This window comes from Arvicola amphibius, chromosome 5, assembly GCF_903992535.2.
Source record: "Arvicola amphibius chromosome 5, mArvAmp1.2, whole genome shotgun sequence".
Taxonomy (NCBI): domain Eukaryota; kingdom Metazoa; phylum Chordata; class Mammalia; order Rodentia; family Cricetidae; genus Arvicola; species Arvicola amphibius.
The window spans coordinates 146,652,451-146,673,347 of NC_052051.1; the positions used below are offsets into that span (position 1 = coordinate 146,652,451).

The window sequence follows — 20,897 nt, forward strand, 5'->3', positions numbered from 1 at the left end:
AAGATATGATATGTATGAAAGAGTCAAGTCAGAATTACTACTCTGATAGACGTTACTCAAGTGCTCCTTCTAATTACAAGTTAGAGTGAGAAACTGGCATGACAGAGGCGGGACTGGGGACTCTGTACGATCCAGATGGCCAGAGGAAAGCTATGAGATCCTACACGACAAAGAACTTGTATTCAGTGGGTTGATAAATGATTTTACTTTGAAGGTAAAGGAGAGGGGGGGTATGCAATGTTGAGAATTAAATCTAAGTTCCCATGAATATTAGGTAAGTGTATCTCCCGCCCCAAGGGAATTGATGGGTTGCATTGTGTTGCCACAAAACACGGCCCTTATACCTCAAAATAAATCTTTTGGAATGGCTTATTCTGAAGCTAACTATATGAGTGACCATGACCTAGAAACATAGGTTTATATTGCCACAAATACCATGTTCTAATGTGGTAAACACTTAATGAAGTTTTTTTTTCATTTTAAGAAGTAACTACTGATTTATAAAAAGCCATTATTAGCATTTAGAAATAATGGAGAAGTTACAGGTGATTATTATTCCACACAGATGCTGGGAACAAAACTCAGTCCTCTACAAGAAAGCCACACTGATTTTTAAGCACAGAGACAGCTCCAGCTCCACAAATGACATTTCTTTGCTAATGTTATACAACTGCCCAACAGTGGCCATATAGTGGGTGATATCTAGAGGACCATTTGTTCAGTAGTTAGTTGAATTGATTTCTCTGATGTGAAATCATTTTATTTGAGTTCTTTCCTTTTTAATCCAAACTAGGAATGTGTAACTTTTCTCCTAAAAGGTAAATTTTTTCATTTTCTTTCTTTTTTTCCTTTTTTACAAATTGCATTCTCTGATTTTCTTGTCAGCTTGTTTTAAAGATATCCACGTGTTCAATATGCTCGCTCGAAGTTTGGCCCACACCAAATAATTGTTTAACCCAAATATCTGAGGAGCAAACTGGGTGGGTTCTTCTGGAGAGAGTATAGTTGAACAGCCAAGAGCACTGGGCAATCGAAGAGATGACCACACATCCTGAGCACCCCAGTCTGGTGTGATGGGGGGACAGCTGATAACTGGATATGCAGTGTTACCAGACATCACTGAGCCCAAACCATTGCTTCTGCCTGCCACTGCAGCAAATACAGTAGGTATGCCATCCCCTTCATACTCTGCTTTAATCCTCAACGTCTCATCTGGTCCTTTATGGGCAGATGTCACTCAGAGTTCACATGGAATCCCGAAGTTTCCACAAGCCTTCTTAATTTTCTCACAGTGACCAAGGTCAGAAGCTGAACCCATCAGCACTACAATCCTTCACTGACTGTCTGACTTCAGAAGCAACTCCACTCGATCTGCAACCCACTCAAAATTTTTCTTTACCATCTGGAGTCCTTCCAGAGTTACTTCCTTGAGATTATGGTAAGACTGTCTTTCTGCTGGCTCTGACCTCCCAATGGCCAGAGTCTCCAAGAATCATTATCAATAACATCAAGAACAATCTCTTTGGTGGTTACATCAACACCAAATTCAATCTTCTTATCAACCAGCATGCAGTTCTGGGGCAGCCAGGCTTTCTCCAGTATTTCAAAAATAGCTTGTGTAGCATGACTCATGATGTCCACTTCAGTCTGGCTTATAGCAAGTCCAGCAAAACAAAACTGTGCAGCAATGAGTTGCTCCTCAGACCACTGTGGATCATTATTGGCATTATCCTTGAAGAATATCTCCACTTTTGGTGGGTAAAACTTATACGCCTCTTTTACACCAGGGTTCCTTTTGAGAAAAGATCCAGTTGCTATTCTTCAGCACACCCATTCAATTGGAATCATTTCATATTGGGGTGCAATGAAAGCAGTCTCCCCACATTTCTTGGTGAAAGCAGTCTTGATACCGGCATCATGTAACAGCTGAAAAATACAGCTGGTAATCTTATTGAAGATTGCGGCTTTGCCTTCCAGGTGGTTCTTTCTGGCTGCATTTCCCACTGAAATCTGGTCCTTGGACTGCAGGAGGACTCTTCCTGGACTATCTAACAATTCATAGACTTCTTTTGTCTTCCCCTCATAGAGTTTTCTCCCAATGTTCAGTACCTAACCTGTCGCCATTATCCTAGGTGGAATGAAGGTGCAAGACCCTGCGAGAAAAGTCTGAAGTTTTTAAAGAACAAAGAAAGTCACAAATCAAGGCACCTCCACTGGCAGAAACACAAGTGAGTTACAATAATGTAGGGAAGTCCCTGCTCTAGCCATCAAATGTTACCTGGTGACATTCTTAGCCTGTGTTTGGTAGACTCTAGGGGTCTATTGACAAATTCCAAAGAGTATTTCATCTGAGAGTCATAAGAATATCAGGTCCAACATTGAGGGAAATAGTAAATGAATATTAAAAGGGATAAAGATGGACAGAATAATTTGTCTCTATATAGATTGCTATAATCACAGAATTTATAATCAGTCAAACCGCCTTGCGTGATCTTTAACACTGGAACAAATGTGTGTGTGTGTGTGTGTGTGTGTGTGTGTGTGTGTGTGTGTAGGGTGATTCAGTATACAATTATAATATTTTATATATATTATCATGTCCTTTAATCATTTTCATACAGTTGATCACATTCACCCGTTACCCCCTTTGTCCCCTCCCCCCCTTACTGGTCCTTCTCCACTTCCCATACAATCAACGGCATCATATTTTAACAAACTACCTGAATGGCTAGGACCCTGAAAGAGCAGAGACCGTGCATCTGCATTTCTCTCTGGTGTAAAGGGACCCCATTCATTTAGATGGAGTTCTCACATTTGAAAAGGTTTATTCTAATCCCCAAGCCATTCTACCCCGCTAGTGTCCAGAGAGTAGTCCTAAAGGGCACTGGCACTGTTGTACGGGCTTCTCCTCTTTCTAACTCTGCCTGGGCTTGATCCTATAATGCGACCTTTGAGGACTGGTATTTGAAAAGCTGGACTGATTAACTGCAAAAAGGAGGACAAGGGCATACACAGATGCCTCATAAATGCCTTCTCACATAAGCACTGGCACCCCATCTTGGGAATGATGCCTATGATGCATTCTATATGAAAACATGGATCTGAATGGGTATCTCAGTCAATAATGATTCAGCAAGAAGCATCCCAAATTGTTGGTAAGCATGCAGCCTCCCCTGTAATCGAATATCTCACAGTGCTGTCTCTTTAAACTCCTCCTACAACAGAGTTAATGTCTCCCAGTGGAGCTACGTTACTCTAAGATTTCCTGTCAGCATTTTTCAGAGGCATTCTGTGTTCCTTTTCTATAGCCTTGTTTATCTCTAATGGTCTCTTGGTACTCTTTCAGATGCTCAGCTTACAAGGCAACGAGGGTACTTCTAAAATCTCAGCTCTAAGTTCATACAGCTTGAGAAGCAGAGGAAGCCTGGGGTATCGAGGTTTCTTGGAGTTCACATTCTTCCTGATCCTAACTTTTTTGTGTCTGTCTAGTTGTCTTTTCTCCATTCTCTCTCTGCCGCCATGAGGTCCATCCCTGGAACCATGCTGACTGTAGCAACATGGAGCCGTCCTCAGCATGGAAGCTAGAAGGGCTAGTCCATTACCCAGTGCCATTGATGTGAGCTTAAATTATTATAACAACCTCATGAGTTAGCATTGTTTTCTGTGACCGAAGTGGAAACACAAACAACTCCAGTTATTTACCCCACATTACAAACTAAATATGTGTACTGCGGGACTCTGATTCATACAGTTTAACTTCATAACATGTGTGTCCAATCAGTATATGCTACTGTCCATCAATATGTTCATACTGAGTATGAACATGGCTGACTACAACTTTAACTGATTCACACTGTAATACAAACTTAAGTTATCTCTTAAAGATTGGAAGTAAGAGTGAGAACACTTCTCAAAAGATCAAAAACATTGTGTATGCAGTCACAGCAGAAACTACCAAGCATCAAGTTCAAGGCATTTTGTATTTCCTCATAGTTTTATCCTTTAGAAGTAGTACAGTTGACCCTGTTTGCTGAAAATTCCCCAAGTCTTGAACACTGAAGTCGTTAGAAAGCAGATAGAGATCTCCACCCAGAACTGCTCAACCCAGAGGCCTTTCACCGTAACTCGGCCTTGTTCCTTACACAATCTACTTGGTCATCCTGGAGAACACAGAAGGCATCCTTGTTCTGGAGTTCCTAACAGTCAAGGAATGGAGCATTGGTCAAAGTTAGATAACCTCTCAGGGCTTAGGAAAATGTGGTGTCTAAAAGTCTAGGGAAAAGTAGTTGTGATTCAAGATTAGACCTAGAAGAGGTAAAAATGGCTAAAAGAAGAAGTTTCATAGAAAAGAGTTATGTCTCAATAACAACATTGGAGAAGAAGAAGAAAAAAGGTGACCACCTTAAAAATCTGAGGAGTTTTGTAATCTAAGGCTTTTAGAAGAAATGACTGAGAAAATTGAAGGAGTCACATATAACCAAGCAATACAAAGCAGCTATAAGAGTGCTTGAAACAACGGAGCCCAAACCCCGCTGAGGCTTAAAGTGATAGCGTGAGGGCTGGGAGGGATCTTCACACTGAGCTCAGAGCGGGGAGAAGAATGAAGAACAGAAGGTCCACTGCTGGGGGCCGAACGGTGCCATATTAAAAACTAACAGAGAAAAACAGGACTCTTCAACCTCTTTATTGTTTTCTCTATCCTAGAAAGTGGTTCTCAGGCTGGAAAAGCTAGAACAAATATGGTTAGTAGGAAACTGAAACCCGACATAGGAAAGAAGACAATGAGAAGCAACCAGGCTTCTAAATGAGTTCAAGACCACAACCACACAGACCCAGATCAGACATCTCAAAGGAAGGTGGGGATGTGGAGCAGCCACCCAGAGGGCTAAATGGTTGGGAGGGGTCTGAGAGGTTCAAGAGAGGGCAGAAAGAACTTTGGGGTTTAAGAAACATGGAATAGGTAGACGTTTTGGATTCATTAACTATATAAAAAGTGGGTTCTGTGACGGTGGAGGAGGACTGAGAAACCAAGGACAACGGCAATGAACATAAACTCTACAGCATGGACAGGCTCACTGTGAACCTTGTCGAGATGAGGACTCGCATCTCCTTTTCCAGGACTGTGTCTGCCTGCACACCACCATGTCACACCATGATGACAATGGACTAAACCTGTGAAAAGAACCTTCACCTGGCATTGGATGGAGAAAATGACAGAGCCCCACATAGGAGCACCGAACTGAGATCCCAAGGTCCCGATGAGGAGCAAATGGAGGGAGATCATGAGCAAGGAAGTCAGGACCCTGAGGAGTACGTTTACCTATTGAGACGGTGGGACAGATCTAATGGGAGACCACCAAGTCCAGTTGGAATGGGACTGATGGAACAGGGGACCAAACCGGACTCTCTGAATGTGGCTGACGGTGGAGGAGGACTGAGAAACCAAGGACAATGGCAATGAACATGAACTCTACAGCATGGACAGGCTCACTGTGAACCTTGTCAGTTTGGTTGCACACCTTCCTGGACTTAGGGGGAGCTGGGAGGACCTTGGACTTAACATAGTGAAGGGAACCCTGATGGCTCTTTGTCTTGGAGAGGGGTGGAATGGGGGTATGAGTGGAAGGGAAGGGAGGGAAGGGGGAGGAGATGGAAATCTTTAATAAAAAAAAAAAAGCCAAAAAAAAGTGGGTTCTGTTGTGAAGTTATCATACATGCATAAAAATGTACCTTGACATCCATACCCTAAATGAGCCTATTTCAAACGTTACACAATATCAATGCCTGGAGAAATTTAAAACATAAATATCACATAGTAATTAAAAGACTATTATTAAATGTAATTATTCTTGCCACCATGGTTCTTACTAAATGAGCTTTCCTGAGTCAGCCTGGTTTCTCATTGAGAAGGTGTAATGGGAAGTCCACATTGTCTCTTGGGCCCAGATTGCAAGAGTCCATTGTCAAACTCTTTCGAAGTACAATGTAGATCCACACAGATTGAATGTCTTTTGCACTGAAGAGGTTTGCTAAATACTTCAATGGCCAGAGAAACATTACATAAGTGTTACAGCTCTGTAGCCCCAGGATCCTGCTCTGGAGAGTAACCCTGTATACTGGGCATGCTTTCCTGGCTTATATAATTGTGCAGAAACCAGGCATGTGACATTTTTGATGCAACTCTTTTGAAGACAATTTGGCAGACTTGAAAAAAATTAATTTTAAATAAATCTTTAAAACAGCAATTGGCATAACTACACATAAACTACATTTCCGATCATAATCCTATTCCTGAGAGAATTTCAGAAGTGCAGTAAGTTGAAACCCAGTGATGAGGAAAGACTCTAAGATACTCACTGTTCACATTACCAGGAAATGAAAATTTAGGTACCTAATTGTTTGGGGGGAAAATTAAGTTATTTTTGTTAAGAGCAAAACAAAAAACCCACATCATTATAACTGCATCAAAGACTCCCCTCCCAATGTGATTTCCATGAATTCATCAGTCTGCACCTCCAGACCAGTACAGGTCAGCTCATGACCACAAGTTTACTTCCTAGGTTGACAATAATTCATTTTGCTTTCTGTTTGTGAGAACGGAAAGATAGAGAATGTGTTTCTGTCTTTCAGGTTTGTATTATATAGATATCCACCAAGCAGGTGGTGCCTCATGAATGCAGAAAACACATGTGAAAACTGCTCATCATTCCAGATTCTTCACTTATAAGCAACAAAAATAGACTTCGGCTAACACAAGCAGGAGAGGACTTCATTAGAAGAAAATGGAACAGAGCATGTGGTTACAGAAAAGATGATTACACAAGAAAGATTTCTTCCATTTTCCTAGGATGCCTCTAGAGAGCTCACAGCCTGCCTCTGCACAGAATAGCTGTGATGCTATGGTCCCCCAGCCCTCTGTCCCTAAGTGTTTCTGCTCTATTGTCTCTTGTCTCATGTACCCTCCTTGTGATTAGAGTTGCTGGGGTCCCACAACTGAGCAACAGTCCCATGGGTACATGAAAGAAAAAAGCAGTTTCTCCAGAAAGGAAAAACCTAGGTGTATCAACATCAGAATAAATGGTAAGAATTCCTAGGAAAGCGATTATATATATAATTATATATATATATATATGATTCATATATATATATTTGCCTCATCTCCTTCATGTTAATTAAGTTGGCTGCAAACTCAACAAGGTTATATATATTGACTATTCATAACACCCCCTATTATCAAAGCCTGGGAAGATATTGCTGTGCTTAACTCTCAACCTAACTCAATTTTTTGCCTTCAATTCTTAGTTTTACATTTTAGAAACATGTAAGAGTATTTTCCCCAAGCTCCGTTCCCTCTTTTCTATCATCTGTTCTATAAGAAAACCTGGGACCCTGAAAACCCACATTGCCCGAATCTCTTACCAGCTGGCTTCCAGTAAGACCTGCCGCGTGACAGCCTTGAACTGTAACAGGGGAGGACTGGAGAAGCAACTTTCTTCCTGATTCTATTCTCTCAGCTTCTCTCCAGTCTCAAGCGCCTCTCATATCCAGTGTTTTTAGGGTGTTATCAACATCTTCATTTGGACAATTCTTGAGTTCACTTGCTAACATACAGCTTGTGTGTGCATTCTCAGCCTGGGTAGCTCCAGGATCAATCAGGCAGTGACTTTTCAGATATTCCAGCACCTGCAGCTCGTCTCTTGATAGGACTATTGTTGCCTTGCTCAAGGCGCCACTGACATAGCATCTGCTCTGCTATGGGTGACCACCCAACTTGTTGTTCTGGGCTCTGGCACATGTTCTCCTGTTCATTCTTCATGTCTGGGGATGACAGCTTTTTCTGGAAGTTAGCAGTCACTAGTTACCTAATGTTTAGCTCTTCCACACACCCCTGTTGAATCTATAAACTATATTTTAAAATCTCTGTATTCATTTCCCCCTATTGGAATATTGAGACTGTCTCCATCTTCCCTTAAAGGTACAAAAGCTAAAGAGCCAGAGTGTACCCTCAAGAGTTCAATACCATGACATCTTTGAATTTTACAACTCAGAAAAAGATTGGGCGGTGACCAGCTTCACGGACCTGAAGGCCTTTTGTCTGAAAAGAGATTCTATTTATCCTGCACATCCTAGTGAACATGTGTTTCAAGGAAGGAGGTTTCAACTCAAAATAAGGAATGGTGCAATAAGACTTGAATTGCCTACAAGGCATTATGCTGTCCTCCTTTTGCTTAAGGGTAGTTAAGCAGAAGATGGATTTCAATCCCTCAGAGATGCTGGATTATAGTATTGTGACAGCAGACTGATAATCAGACCAAATCAGTTCTCAGAGACCAAGGCCCCTGAAAAGTCTATGGACTTCAGTTATAAATTTGGCCATTTTCATTTGAATCTGGAAGGCAAAGACGCTACGGAGAACATAACAGTTATCAATCTAAAATCTGTCTTGGCCCTCGAGTAATTTAAAACATTGGACCCATTCACCTTACTGCCTTTTGGCATCCAGCTGGAAACTGGCTCCCCTTAGAAGAAAGTGTTCTCAATCATCCTCCCACTGCTTCTACCAGATCTTTCCATACACCTGGAATTATACCCAGAGGACCTTGGGAGGCAACAACAACAGCAAAGACTAAATCTTAATCTAATAGAATGTGAGGACCTAGTGTCTGAGGTGAATAGCTCTTCCCACTTGAGTCTCACTTGACAGATCCAGACCTCTGAACCCTTCCAGCCAGGCTGAAACTTCCCATCTCAGCCATGGAGGAACAAGTTATGAGCAGTTATGAGGGAACCAGAGAAAGCTTGAAAGTCTTGATGCGATTGTCTTCCTGCCACCCCAGAAATCCCACCACCCTTCCAATTATTGCCATGACTAACAACTCATGCACATCTGTACGGTGCCCGCCCTTCTGCTGTTCAGGGCATACACAAATGTATCAAAGCAGCTGTTCTCCAACCCGTTTCCTCTCTCATATGAAACAACCCTCAATTATGCTATAACAGTTATGGAATGGGGAAAACAAATCCTGTGTTGGGCAGAGTTTCACAATTTGTAAAAACAAAATACTTCAACCTTGAATATTAATCAGAGAATGCTAATTCTGGCCCACTAAACGGGACTTAATTTTATATTTTTCAAGTCAATGTGGGAACCTTGAAACACGAAGGCTTATCCAAGGTAACACACATGGATTAAACAAGATAGAAACTATACTGAGTTCATTTTGACCTAGTCCTCTCACCCCTCCTTCTCTCATAGCATCAAATGATACTTATTAATTATGAGGAGCCTACGGAGTCACAAGCTTCAGTCCTTTGGCAAAAGAGGTTCATACAGACTCAGTGTTTCAGTAAGATGGAGGATGTTTCTTTTGCTAACATAACTTCCTGGGCATGGTTTTACTTTCTTATCTAATTGCCTTAATTTGTCTTAGTTTGTAAAATGATTGCCAAGAAGACAAACAGAAAACACCCTGGTCACCGGCCCTACTGTATGAAAACCAAGAGGCATGGACATAGTACAACACACACATTCCTAAAACCTGTAATTCCAGACACATCAAATAATGATCTTTCCCCCAAATTCCTTTTTTCTCCCAATGCACATGTACACACACAGAGAGAGACACACATACACACACAGCTTCTTCGAACAAAAACTAGTTGGTCAGTTCCTGGACTGGAGTAAGACTGAGTAATAGTGCTAAGGGGGAAAAGAGACAAGACTTTAGGATGCAATTTGGTGACGGGAAGGTGGTGGCAGGATGGGTAATCCTTCGGGAAATCCGCGTTCCTGCTATAGGTCAGGGGACCCTTTCCTCATTCTCCCACTCTTGAGATTGAAACTGCACAGTTCCTGCAGATTTCCCTGGGCCTCGCTTCTGCTGCCTCTCATGTTGTCCCCTCCCCCGCCCCTGTTCCTTTATGTCCCTCAGCAATCCTCCTCCCTTCCCACCTCCCCTCCAGTCTGAGGCCGCCACCTGGGGACCTTGCAATCCTATAATTAACCAGGGCAGCTGCTAAACCAAACCAACTCCAGAGATCCACAGCTGGCAGAGCAGAGTCCTGCCTGGAAGATAGGGAGGCCCACAGAGCCTTCTCAGGTGGCCAGATGACGCCTAATTAGGCCCCCTGCTCTAGAGGACTCTCCAGATGGGCAAATGCCTGGAAGCCTTAGGGAGCCAGCCGGACACTCTGGGAAGTCATGGTGTGCAGTGTCCTTTACAGCTGCTTCTGGGACTAGAGGAGAAAACAAAAATAATAATTGGTGGCTTCCGTCAAGGGGACTTGCCCTTCTGTGCCAGAATGGGAGATGTTCTGTTCTCAAACAGGGCCGTCAGCCCCCATACACCCTGCTTCACTGGCATCTGAGGTTCTGCAAAAGTGCGTGTGTGCGTGTGTGTGTGTGTGTGTGTGTGTGTGTGTGTGTGTGTGTGTGTGTGTTAGGTGCTACCAGAGAAGTGAGCACTGGGACACTTTTTCTAAATCTAAACAATGCACACCATGAATTCTCAGGAGGTAAACTTTATGCAGAAGGAAAGGATGGAGAACATGTATGGGTCTCATTGCATCAGTCACCCCTGCCTGCAAAAATGACCTACTAGTGGCCCAACAGAGGGAAGGTGAGCAGTTAATTTTTGGATTGTAACAGGCTTCTGATTCCAGGCAAGAAAGAAGTGGGGGAGCCAAACAATCAGGAGCTTGAGGAAGCCTGGAAGGAGCAGGTTTCCTATTTCTGAACATGACTAAGGTCTACCCTGTGGCTTTGCTAATCAACCCAGCCAAAACACCACTCACTGCCCCCAACATAAACATACCTCCAATTAAAATAAGTCAGAAGGGTACAGAGGAAGCAGAATCTTATAACCTGATGGTTCTCTGGTTCCCGCCAGACCCTGGCATCATTAGATAGCTTTTAACTAGCTCAGTACACCTTCTGGATATAAGAAATTGATGATAATACTGGCAAACATTAAAGAAAGTGGGCCTCGTATAATTTCTGTGTCCCTAAGACCAAATCCCTGATAAGAAGTAACTTAAAGGAGGAAGAATTCATTTTACTCATAAGTTCAGAGGCTCCATCCATAACTAATTAGCCTTATGGGTTTGAACTTTAATATCGGGGTGGTGGAACCCTGCAGTGAATCAGTTGCTTCGCTCCTTGGGAGACAAGAAACAGAGGGGGTCAGGGAACTGGGCACTAGGAATAGCCTTCAAAGTTACATTCCTTGGGACTTGCTTCTGCTAGACTCCAATTTCTAAGCTTCCAGAATCTCCCAAAAGACAACACACGACCTGTTTTCGGATATTTCATTTTCATATTCAAATCATAGCAACTTCTTTGACTGGTCCATTCCTGGCCTCTCCTCACTCACCTTCTGGGTGACGAAGGGCATCTTTGTCTTCTGATGAGAGAGTGGCATTTGTGGTGTTCACGTTTCTGATTCATAGCCTAATCAGAAAGTAAAAGGTTAGGAAATGTCAAGAAATCATTACTGCCCTGACCCTTGCACCTGCGCATGTCCTGCCTTGCAAGCAACCGCGTGAATGTGGAGCAGCAATCCCTGCCTCAGCTGTGGCTTCTCGCCTTAACTTGTAGCCAGTGATATCACACCAGAGCTGGTTTCACCTCATAGTCACCCTCTCGTCTGGTAATGGCTATTTTCTCACTTTTATGTGCAGAAAACTTTTCAGGAGAAAATTTAATAAGGCTGTGAAAACAAGCATAAAACTCACTTATTATAATCTTCCTTATTTACCCTGGTTATTAATGTCCCCGTTTGGGAAACCAGTTTGGGGGACAGTCTGGGCTATGTATGATTACATTTTTGGCCAGCAGAGGACTCAACTGGCAGGCAGACATCATTGAGCAATCTCGGCCCTCTGTAGTTTCTGGAGGATAACATATTTTCTGCAGGCTTTGGCGGATACAGCCGACATTAATTGTTAATTCTCCAGCAGCCATCTGCTGAAACTGAGTCCCAGGAAATCTGGGGAAACAGCGCCACCTAGCAGCCCTTGTTCAAAGTGCTTCAAATTGGGCTCATTATGAACAGTCAGGTGAAAAATAAATAAACAATAAATAAATATGAAACAACCACCATTATAACAGTGTCTGAACAAGTTTGTCACAGTACGGGATCTCTCTTATCAGGGACTCTCTGGTTGTATTAGTTACCAGTTGTTCTTTTTAAATCACATTAACATAGAGCATTTCATCTGGAAGATACACATAATTTAAAACAGAAGATGTGACAAATATGCCTGGAAAAAAAAAAGGTCACAAAGTTAGTATGTGGTTAATTAAGGCTCAGAAACCAGAATGAGTTCCCCGGTGCCCGTAAGAAGAACAGCCACAAACCACAGGAATGAAGGCAGAAATGAGGGCTAAGGATGAAAGCAGGAGGAAGACCCAAATGAGAGAACATCCACCAGTAAACAGTGGGAATGAGACTGTTTCTGAATCTGGAGTCGTTCATCTCCTCACCCCTGAGTGCTGTCCCACGACTCTCAGTGGATGCTCGAGACTGTGGCTAGGATTGAACTGTCTTTATACAGTCTTTTCCACATTTACCTACAGTTGAGTTTAACTTTAAAGAGGGAGATGTACATGCTATAACAAGAGGCTGACAAACAATCTTTATGACATTTAAAAATCGTCACAATCTACTGCACAATGATGATAGTATTGATATTTTTGAGTCCCAATACCCCATCTGATAACCAAGGCAGCTATGAAGTAGCCGATGGGGGCAGAAGTGCTTTTGGCATGAATATTCTGACAGGGGAATGGCTCTTGGTACTTCTAGGACGGCAATAATGGTGTAAGATTTCATTTCATTACTAAGTATAGCGTGTATCTAACTTAATTTACCTCATTGCTGGAACTTTCCACTTAATAGCTTTAGACTATCATTGAAGTTGGGTAACTGACACTGGGGAGGGTTAAACCGCATTTGACAGGGTATGGTAGGGTGTGGGTTGAACCGAAGGGCAGTGTCTAGTATGTAAGCACACACCATAACCAGTTCTCGGAGTTCTTCATAACACTAAAAAGAACTTTTGAATTTACCGTAGTCTACCCAGGTTAGCATAGCAAAGAGCAATGGGGCTAACTCAAGATTCTGAAAAAACAAAAGTCCCATTCATGAGAGTTGAGCCTCATGACTTAATCACATCCCCCCAAAATCCCAGCTCCTAACACCATCACATTAGATGTAAGCATAGGGATTTGGGGTATACTGACATTCACTGACACAACTTCTCTATGGTTTCACTAGTCAAATTTCTTCCATAAAGGACACATATTACAGATTTAAATTTGGGAAATAGAGTCTTTCCATTTTTCTCCTCAGAAAACCATTCAGAACTTCGACATCAAATACATCCAGCTCTATTTCTCTCACTCAGTGGGGAAATACCATACAGACTCTACCTATTGGAGCTGGAATGGGCCTTGGGGATGATTTCAGCCAGAATGGCATATCCCCTAAGGCACATTTGAACCATCAGAGATGACATTAAATATACAATAACATGTCCCAGCTCCAGACCAGTTAAGTCAAAATCTATAACACAGGGATGGTCCATCAGTGTTTTTAATGCTTTTGAGAGATTCCACTATGATCCATTGCTTGCCCAACTTGCCTCTTAAAGGTGAGAAACTTGAGGCTCAGATAGAAAGTGGCTTGCCCAGCGATACATTGTGGCAATGGCAGAATGTGGATCTATTTTCCCTTCCCCACTGCTGCCTTTTGCCATAGGTGCTATTTGACCGCATGCCTCATAGGTAGACAGCCTGATAACCAGGGTGGGTGACTGTCCTCACACAGCCCGAAACAGAGGCATCTGAAAGTCTGTCAGTATGAAGGAAGCATCCTGACCCACAGGTAAACTGGACATCTTACAACCTGTGAGAAGATAGGCTAATAGAGTTTGATGGAAGATGAGTCTGATCCACATTAATTAAAGTTAGTCCTTTTCTAACTTCAGTTTCTGGAACTGGAGAAATAACTACAAGATAGGTTTCTGGACCCCTGCAGCCCACTATGATTCAAATCCTCTTGAATACCTGTTCGCTGAATGACGGCGGCGTTCCTAATAGCTCGTCACACCTACTTCCTTTGTATGTGGTCACCCTAATAGACAGCTACAGTTCCCTGTAGACATGGTCATGAGGAAGGTGGGCAGTACGCAGTTCTGGGTGTACAACAGGACTTCCTAGGAACTCCTTCTTCTCTTCATTCCAAGGGTCTTTGTCTGGGGACTGGCCCACACATGGGGAGGTGGTAGACAATGGGACTTTCTGTTGTGATGGTTGTATTCACTAGAGGGAGAAGTTATTCCTGTGAGCAGGAGAGCCTTTCCTAGGTTGTGCATCTATTTCTCCTCTAGGCAAAGCTTGAACAACATCTACCCAGAGAACCTTGGGGTCATGTTGATCTGATGGGGGCGCGGATTAAGGCTGGGTGTCCGGCTCCTGTGATGAGTCAGCTCTAGTTCCATTAGACATTTCTCCTATAGCCTCACTAAACCCCTTTGCTCCCCAAGCACACTAAGACAAGCTATCCTGCCCCATCCTATGTGCTGAGAAGGATATGACTCTTGTCTCCATCACAAACCCAAACCCTGAAAGTCAGTATGTTGAATCCAAATCTCTGGGACTGTTTAAAAAAAAAAATTTAAATCATAACAGGAATCCCTTGTCAAACAAATCACCTTGGGTTTCATAGAAATCCTTGCCCACAGGCCATGAAATGAATAATTACATCAGCATCAAAAGCTTAGCCGAGAACAAGGATTCAGGCAATCCAAGCATAAGATTCTCTGCGGTGAGTTCGACTATGACCAGGAACACACCAGAGAAGGATTAGCATGCATGTTACAAGCTGGCTTCTCTGAGCCACTTCCCTGACTTTTCTTGTTTCCTTCAATGGGAGAAATAAGAAAAGGTGAGATGAATAATCATAGTCACTTAAAATCCCTTGCTTGGGTTTTGTCTGCATGAACAGTGGGTACCAGGAGCATGTAGAGTTGAGTCCAGCCACACTTAGGGATGACAGTGCTTTCAATCTGTTCTTTCGATCAGGTGTTCTGGGTAACCTAGCAAAGGCACCTGGCAAGGCAATCCACGGGTCCTTTAAAACTGGGTGAGACATCACTCCTCAGTGAACCTAGAATCACCTTCATATTTCACACAGTGTTAAAACACGAGTCCTTCCTCAGGCATGGGCTCATTGTCTGCATCCTACCCTTCCTGGCTCAGCTCCTGCTTTCCTGGCTTTCACACGCTGGAAGCCCAGACACATTAGTCTCCTTAGTTTTTGTCAAAGGTCCCTGGTACCTCCATAAGCTGTTCCTTCTGCTTGTTTTGATCCTGTTTCTTCCCCAACTGCAACATATGTTCTGAAAGGACAGGGATGCTCGTCCGTGCGAAGCCACAGTCCCTGGAGAATGCCTGGCATGCTAGAGATCCATGCATACTCTGTGAGTCCACAACTGAGACTGCCAGATGCCAGTCCAGCTGCGGGTTGAGCCAATCACAGGTTACTAATCCTCCCAAGATGGAGCTGACCATGCCTAGTCCAGAGCTCTTCTTCACCAAACTGGAGCCATCCCTCGGTGACTCATTCCATCACCTGGAAATTCCCTCAGCCTGGTACAACATTCAGACTTGGTTAATATTCCTACATTTGCCTCTTAAGTCCATTAATAGTTAAATCAGAAAGCTTCCACTCTGCCAGAGCTTGCTATGCTTCTTGCAAAAATAAGTGAAATAACTGAACATTGACCCCCCCCCCCCAATTATGCGCTTGAGAACTTTTCCTGAAAAGGGCTCAAATAAAAAGAAAATGACCAGTGTGGCTCTTGCAAACAGCTCCCCCTTATCTAGGCAAATGTGCCCCTGAAACACCTGCAAATGAACAGCATCCACTAGCAGCAGGAGATGGGCTCACCAATCAGGCCCATCTTAGTCTTGTTCCTTTGGCCAAATGAGAGCAGCCGCCAGTGACTTGCGAATATAGTTAATTCAAATAGCTATCTTATATTCTAGAAACTGATTACAAAGTGGGCGCCTGGATTGGTGGTGGAATTTCTTGGGAGATTATTCTTTTATTTTGTCAAATATTGACTTCGAACCTCGTAGGCATGTGGGACAAACTAAGGGGACATTTGGAGACCCTGCAGGCTATAGGAAGTGGGAGGGAAGAAGGAGAAGTCTACTCAGGCCTCACTGGGAAGGTACCCTGAGGGCAAGACTGGAAGGAAGAGATGAGGCCTCGATGCAGGTGTGAGAGCTAAGTGTTCCTAGGACAGCATATGCGCAGGTCGTGAGGTAAAAGGGGCTCATTTAAAACAAACGTGGGGTGCACACTGTTATATCCAGCATTCAGGAAACAGAGGCAGGCAGATCTCTGAGTTTGAGGCCAGCCTGGTCTACAGAGTGAGTTCGAGGACAGCCAAGGCTGCACAGAGAAACCCCGTCTCATGACAAAACAAAACAAAACAAAACAAAACAAAACAAAAAGACGTGTGCCCCTTTTCCTCTTCCATTTGGCTGATAGCTACACTCCTCATCCTGGCCAAGAAGACAGCCTCCTTGCCTGCAGTGCACTCTGGGACTTCCCAGCCTACAGTCTGAATTAGGCAGCTCAGAGGGGCCTGCCCCTAAGCCGGTTTGCATGCTCTCTAAAAGGAGTTCTCCCTGGGAAACAAAACTGCTTTGTCTGCCTACAGCCAGGAAGTTCAGCTCGTCTTCCTCTGCTGACAAACTCCATCATCGCTAAAGATACTGGCAAGACTCACCTGTCTCTAGGCAGAACTCTCTTCCACCCCTCCCCTGGATTCCCACACCGTGAAAGATGAAGAACTGAGCGCAATTAAGAAGAGCCAGCCGGAACTCATTCTGCCCCACATCTCACTTGCCTGACAGACAGTGCCATCCAAGATGAGTGGGCTGGCAGCCCTGCATCATCCTCACCCCACTGCCAGGAGGGAGGAGAGGGAGCGGTGATGAGGGGCTGGGATTCAAGCCTAGGAACAGGCAGTTCAGGCATGCTCCTGCAGCTCACTCCACCCTGGAGGGAAGCCCAACTGACAATCAGAGAAGAAAGCCCCAGTCAGGCTGCGCAGCTTCTCCAGCAAGGATCAGGCTGCCGAGAGGGCTCAAGCTTCAGGCTCTATTGAAATGAGTCCAGGTAGATGAATGTATTGATGTTTTAGAATAGTGCTTTCTACTTGGCTTAGTCTCATGTCCAGCAGTTCCCAATTTCATGCTTATAACAAAAACGGCTACTCATGTAAACAGAAATGGCTTACTGGATGAACTTAAAGAATGCTTAAAAGGCAAAGTACAGCAAAATAACATTGAGCATCTACCTCCTTCCTTCTGTTTTGGTTGCTGTTGTTTGGTTTGGTTTGGTTTGAGTTTGGGTTTTTTCTGTTTGTTTGTTTGATTGTTTGGTTTGGAGGGTTTTGTTTGTTTGTTTGTTTGTTTTCTGCTTTTGCTTTTTCTGTTCTAGAGATCAAACCCAAGCTTGCTGAGCTACATACCCAACCCCGTGTGCAGTCACTTTATTAAAAACTGGGCTGCTACACTCTCTGCATTGTGATAAGTATGTCTCACTTCATTTAACAGTCATTACGACAAGGTGAGTCTTAGTGTTCAGGTGTCTCAGATGAAAGAAAAGAGGCTCGGAAAGTCAGAGATGCCAGTCCAGTTTCACATATCTTAACGTTTACACTGCTTTTCTTGCAAATCCACACAAAGATGCTTGAAGGAGGAACAAGGGCTTACGATTGAGTAATCCATTCTCTCAGAGAGAGTGTGCACAACATCAGGACTATCCATCCTCTTAGAGAAAGTGTGTGCTCAGCATCAGGATCCCAGTAGGCTGCTGGTAGGAAGAAGGTGAACAGAGGTGGGAGGAAGTGTGTGGAAAAGATGCAGACCCAGAAGAGAGCTTGGCTGCTTGCATGTTTGTTTGCCCCGGGGCTGTCTGAGCTGGTTCATCTTTGTAAGGATAAGGTGCTGCAGTCGTCAGCACCTGCAGAGCACAGCTTCCCATCCTGCCTGGCAACAGGCTGGCTTGATGCTGAAACAAAACAAGGAGCTACTAAACAGCACGAGAAGAAAGGAAGCAAGAGGTCTGCCTTTAAAAACAAAATAAATCGCAAGAGCTGAAATTTCCTCCCTTTTCAGAGGAAGATGTAGGGGAATAGACCAGAGGAAACTGGACAAAAAGACATCATCCATCAGGGAAGAATCAGAACCAGAAAGATTAGCAGAACCCACAGTTCACTCATGTATCCATTCCAATTCATCTAAACAGTTCTTGCCAGCTCTAAGCTAATGTTCAACTGAGATGTAGACACAGACCACAGAGTGTAAAGAGATAAAGGAGACTATGAAGAAATCAGGGAGGATTGGGGAGAGCCAGCAGCAAAATCCTCACTTTGCAAGCACAAAGATCTAAGTTCAATCCCCAAAACTTATATTAAAAAGGCATGAGGATGTGTATTATGATCACAGCACTGCAGAGGTAGAGACAGCAGATCCCTGGACACTGGGATTTGCAGGCTATACTTGCTTAGTTCCAAGCCAGTGAGAGACCCTAATTAAAAAAAAATTGGTGTCAGAGGAATAACCCTCAAGTTCATACACACATGAGTGCAGGCATGCTCTCACAAGCATGAACGTGTACGCACACCTCACTGAAGTACCCATAGCAGAGATGAAGGGAGACAACATGTACACAGATACCAAGAAGGAAATGTCAGTGAGTAGAGAGGACAGATGCCTGGGTGAGTGGGATGAGGAAAGAAGTGACCCAAAGGATGCTGAGACACGTCTGGCGGCAGATCAGATGTAAGGTTCCCACACTAGGGACAGTGCTCATTTTAAACAGTCATGTAAAGACGTAGACGAGCTAACAAGATAAGATACAGGTAAGGAGAAGGGTAGAAATGATGGCTGGACCTGGAGTGGGAGTCATGGTGAATCAGAATAAGGCTTGGGGCTAGGAGTACTGCAGAGGGAGATCCACACTGATCTGATGATTGGATACACAGGGAGGTCTGACAAAGACACAATTCAGGAATGCCACTATGCTGTTGAATGAATGTTGGTTCATTTTGCGAAAATGAAACCTCTGGCAAGTCTCTTCCGCTGAACTTTAACCTCTAGCTTCCAGCATGGCGATAGCAACTAAATGTGGTTTAATATGTTAAGGTTGAGGAATGTGGCCCATGGCAGACCACTATCGTAATCCCTAACAACACAAAAGAATAAAAATAAAAATAAGTAACGGTTTACCTGAGCAGATGAATACAGTGTTCAACTTCCCCCTTACTTCTCCTTCTGCTATGACTGTTCTTCATGTTACACTTACAAATGGAATCTTAGTTGGAACACCAAAATGGAAAACAGACAAATCGTAAAATTTTACTAATTAAGATATTTTTTTTTTAGTTCAAGTATGACATCTGCCTGTGATAAACTCTACCGTGAAGCCAAGTGGGCCAGCTGAACCCAGACATTTGTGATGTAGATGCTGTGATGCCAGCTGTACTTGAAAGATGCTCCAAACTAATCCACTATTTATTTATTTCGTGTGACCGCACTTGCAAATGGAAAAAGCTCTCTGTGTTGTTTTGCTGGTAATTCCTGTGACTGAATGTCAGAGCGCTTTAACAGTGGCTTACCCGTAAGCTGGTTACTGTCAAAGCACAAAAACCAAGAGGAGGAGGACTGTGCCCCTCAGAACACTTGAACCACAGCCTCAAGAAGGTGACACGGACGTAGTGCGGTAGCTCGACAGCCGAGTTCTTTCTGCCCTTGCGTGTGTCACCGTCATTTCACCCACAGGGGGCAGTCTCAACAAGACAGCATGTCCAAGGCAACTTACAAAAGAAGGGTTTAATTTAAGGCTTTTGGTTTCAGAGGGACAGAGTCCATGATGGTGGAGCAAAGGAACAACTGAGATCTTACGCCACAAATCTGCCCGTTGGAGGCAGAAAGAAACTCTGGGAATGTTGCATTTTGAAACCTCAAAGTCTGCCCTAGGTGACGCACTTCCTTTAACAAGGAATGTCTCCTAATCTTTCCCAAAAAGTCTACCAACTGGGGACCATATTTGAACATATTAGCCTCTGGGCCCATTTTTACTGAAACTAGCATATATAACTGTTGCATGGTTGTAGGTAATCATAAAGTTATTTAAAAGTCGGAGGGAAGAGGAGGACAGAAAGGAGACCCTCTCATTATAGATGTCCCCGATCTGGGCCACAAGCCCACTTCAGGACTGCCATTGGCCTCTACCTCACAGTGAATCAAAACCAGGAAATAATTTTAAGAAATTTACTAGTAACTGACCTGAAAGCTTGAATGACAGTTAAAGAAAAATCTTGTATAAAACAGAATAAATATCCACACACATATAAAAATCAGGCTACTTCCTGCTGCCCTCATTGTGCTCGTGTGTGCGTGTGCTCACACATGAAGTTCGGTAAATAACCTCAGGCACCAGTGATAACCTTTCAGCTTCTTGCTTACTATTACATACACAGTCTATCTGGCCTGCAAGCTACTGAGGATTCTCCTGTCTCCAGCTCCCATCTCAGTGTGGTCCACAGGGATTGCAGTTTGCTACCACACCTGGCTCTTTATGTTCTGGGGATTAAAACTTCCATCCTCGTGTTTTACATCAAGTGCTTTATACACTAAGCCAACTCCCAGCCCTGACGTTTTAAAAGTAGGAGTAAGTTTCTTGCCACAAGAAAAACCTATTTTTTAAAAGTGTATCTTCCCATCCATATATTCATAGTCCCATTCTGGGCAGCTACTGTTTCCCCCGGAATAAAACATCCTCGGGTATTGTCCTTCAAGCCTCCAGTTCTCC

At 43.6% G+C, this 20,897-nt stretch overlaps 1 pseudogene; it reads right to left on the bottom strand.

The window, feature by feature from the left end:
- Nucleotides 1-853: 853 nt before the first annotated feature.
- On the bottom strand, nucleotides 854-2,124 carry LOC119815726 (annotated as a pseudogene).
- Nucleotides 2,125-20,897: the final 18,773 nt, after the last annotated feature.